At 32.8% G+C, this 3,603-nt stretch overlaps 1 long non-coding RNA gene across 1 annotated transcript; it reads right to left on the bottom strand.

The window, feature by feature from the left end:
* Positions 1 to 1,794: 1,794 nt before the first annotated feature.
* Positions 1,795 to 3,314, bottom strand: LOC120083451. The gene is made up of 3 exons (XR_005483425.1): positions 2,674 to 3,314; positions 2,503 to 2,587; positions 1,795 to 2,134 (listed from the first exon to the last, which is right to left on the bottom strand). It is a non-coding gene; the product is annotated as an uncharacterized LOC120083451 (long non-coding RNA).
* Positions 3,315 to 3,603: the final 289 nt, after the last annotated feature.

The following is a 3,603-nucleotide window of genomic DNA, read 5'->3' as shown; positions in this document are numbered from 1 at the left end:
AATAATTGCTTTACTCGCTATATTTGTGTTTTTTAAGTTTAATTCAAATTATATTATTTTAATAACGTTTACAACTTAGTCTTTTATGTTTTAATATTTTTTTAATTTAATCTCTCATGAAATATCTTGGTCGGTGATAAACTTACCTATCATAATAATGCCTAGTAAATTAACATAAATTTAGAGAAGGAAAAATATTATCAAAACAAGGAGAGTTCTAATTCATTGTCTAAACTTATGAGAATTGGAAAATATTCCAATCTTTGTTGTCTTATATCACTTTTTTCTATTTGTCTTTCTAAACTGAAAAATATCAATACACTCAGTTGAATTTGTTTAAAACAATAGTGACAAAATTGGGGGGAAATACAAAAGACATCATGAACTAAAACATATTATTTAGGCCCGTTTGATAACGATTTAATTTTTTATTTTTATTTTTGAAAACTAAGCCTATAGACACTACTTTCATCTCTAAAATTCTTTCTTTGTTATCTATTTTTTACTAATGACTTAAAAAATCAAGCCAAATTTTAAAAACTAAAAAAAGTAGTTTCAAAAACTGATTTTGTTTTTGGAATTTGACTAAGAATTCAACTATTATACTCAAAAGATGCAAATCATGATAAAAAAATGTAGATGATATAGGGTTAATTTTCAAAAACAAAAACTAAAAATAAAATGGTTACCGAACAAAGCTTTAGTCTTTATTTCTTGTGGGAATGGAATATGTATGAGAAAAATTTAGGTGTTGTGCAGTGCAATCCAAGTAGATGTTCAATAAAAAATTGATATGTGATATTTTTCTTTTTTTACATGGAAATGGTACAATGAGATAAGAGTATGGAATTAGGTACACTCTAGACTACACCTAATCACAACTCAATATGAGATCATAATTTTGACAATGACCTTTTTCTTAGTCTTTATTTTGTGAAAAATACTTAAATGTATATCCGATTGCAGCTATCGCTATGCACCCATCAAATTGTCTAATTATATAATTTGTCACATGGACAATGAAAATATTTTAACTAATTATTTGGTATAATGAAAGTGAGAGGTATAAAATCAGATGTATTATCTAAGTATTGCCTTTATTGAGAGAGTAAAAAGTATTGACGCTTTTGAGAGAGAATATCGACGCTCTTGAGAGAAAACACTGTATCACAATCTTTTAACCTTCGTTCTTTTGTTTCCTAACTCACTAGCGGATATGTGAGGTATAAGAAAAGGAATTCTTAGGATCCATATAAAGAAATGTTCTTGAATTCCAAATATGTAGAATTCTCTGAAAATTTAGCCATATTTAAAGGAATTATCTAGAATTGAGCCTAAGAAATATTATTTAAGGCATATATATTTTGAGATGTTGGTTTACAAATTACAATCTTCAAAACTACTACAACAAAATAGACATTCCATGACATATGCTTATTAGTAAATTTGGAGTGGAGGGAGAAAAAACAGTTATTAAAACCAAAAACAGTCTTTTGTGGAGGAAAAATGGAGTATTCTAGATTTTGTCAAAATTTATAACTGTTTTTTCGTGTCATTAATTAATGGTTAAAAAACAGTAATTAAATATAAGAAAATGAAAAAGGTGTGAGTTTCGTAGGAAAGACAAAAAAAAATTTAGATTTTTTAACTATCATAACAGTTTTTTTGTGTCACCAATTTATGACTAGAATTAACAGCTGTTAAAGAGTGACGATTCTTTATAGTCATTAAATTGAAAGTAATTAAAAAAAGAAACGTTTTTGGAGAGAAAGATAATGAGAAGTTTGAATTTTAGACTTCTATGGCTATTTTTTAGTGTCATAGGTATATTTAACTTGAATTGATTATCATTAAACAGCAACGGATAAGTTAATTAATTTTAAATTAAAAAAATATTAATAGCACTTAGTAAAGTTGTTTTTAAATATAGAAAAATGAACCAAAATATTTACAACTAATAACAAAATATCACAGTTTATCTAGGCTTGGTAATACATTTCTTGAAGGATCGATCTATCTCTACCTTTACCTGTCCCGGATCTATCTTACCTGTCCCGGATCTCTCTTGTCATTTGTCTCTATCTTACCTGTCCCGGATCTCTCTTGTCATTCGTCGGTCTATCTCTATCTTTACCTAAAAGTATGAGTATGAAAGTATATTCAGTAAGCAACCCACTACTGGGCCCACTAGTATGAAAGTATATTCAGTAAGCAACCCACTACTGGGCCCACTCAATAATCTATTAGCCTTCCCATTGGGACACCGTACATAAGCATAAGGTGTGGGCCTGAAGGCTCACAACATGCTATGTGCATAGCTCAATAGAAGTGCTAACAGTCACTGCAATCTCGCATACAATCGAGGTCTTAAATCATGCTAAGGTCACATAACAGTTCACAATTTATCCATATCTCAAACACTGTTACAACACATAACATCAACATGGACCAGTATATAATAAATGCTTGGGTTCGAGGGTGAACCGGTACTAGTTCACTTACCTCAAATTTATGTCGAACAATTAGCAAACAAATCCCAACCATTAATCAAATCCCTCTTCGACCTGAGTCAAATGCTTGAATCGTCCTAGAACAAACTAATTTAATGTCAATCCTTATAAACATAACCCAATTCACCCAAAATGCACAACTAAAAGTCTCCAAACCACTTACTCAAAATGTCGTCGACTTAACAAGAACTACACATGAGCTCCAAGTATGGAATCCAATCCAGACATAAGCCAAGGTGAAGGGTTTCAAAACTCGATTCTAAAATTCAATTAACATAAATATTCACCAAACCAATTAGAAAAACCAGAATTAACTAAAACAACCATTATAACCTACCAAAATAACCCGAAACTTATCTCTAAACAGAAAGATCGTCGGAACCACCCCCAATCCGGCGACAACCAGAACTGTCCGCGTCAGAGCTGGTAGACGACGCTTAGGTTTTGGCCGGCGGCTGGCAGACGGCAAGAACGGGAACGAAAAATCGAAAAACTCGACTGGCGGAAAGCGTCAGTGCGCGAGGCGGTTGGCTGAAAGCGGAGGTCGAGCGGCAAGCAGCGGCTAGGCAGCGACTGGGCTGAGGCATGAGCGGCAAAGATGGTTGGGCTGAGCCGTGAGTGGCGCGGACGACTGGCAAACTGTAGATTCACGTACGACTGGCTGAAGAAAAGAATTGGGGGAGGATGGTCTCGCGTGTGGGGCTGGGAGAAAGAAGAAGGGAAAAAATTAAAATTTTCTTTTCTTTCTTTTCTGTGCACACAAACCGAGGGCACTCAAATCTCCACATTTAAACCAATTATACCCACTAAACCCTAACTCCTCCTTTTCCTTAAAGAATAATATATATATATAGTATATATATATAATTTCCTAAACCCCCTAATTCCCTCATTTAATTAAATAACCACCCCCAACAAGGTAAAATCCAAAAATTAACTCAATTCCAAAACCTCAAACCACTTATCACGTACTTTCAAACCCAAAATAAAAAGGAACAAAACGAATTTTACTTTACAATTTTTAGGACTTACATTCTTCCCTCCTTAACAAACTTTTGTCCTCGAAATTTCTAATCCTGGAAGAGCTCTGGAT

Source organism: Benincasa hispida, chromosome 8 (assembly GCF_009727055.1).
Source record: "Benincasa hispida cultivar B227 chromosome 8, ASM972705v1, whole genome shotgun sequence".
Lineage (NCBI taxonomy): Eukaryota > Viridiplantae > Streptophyta > Magnoliopsida > Cucurbitales > Cucurbitaceae > Benincasa > Benincasa hispida.
Note: the sequence above shows the minus strand (reverse complement) of the source record. Positions and strands in the feature narration are given on the sequence as shown.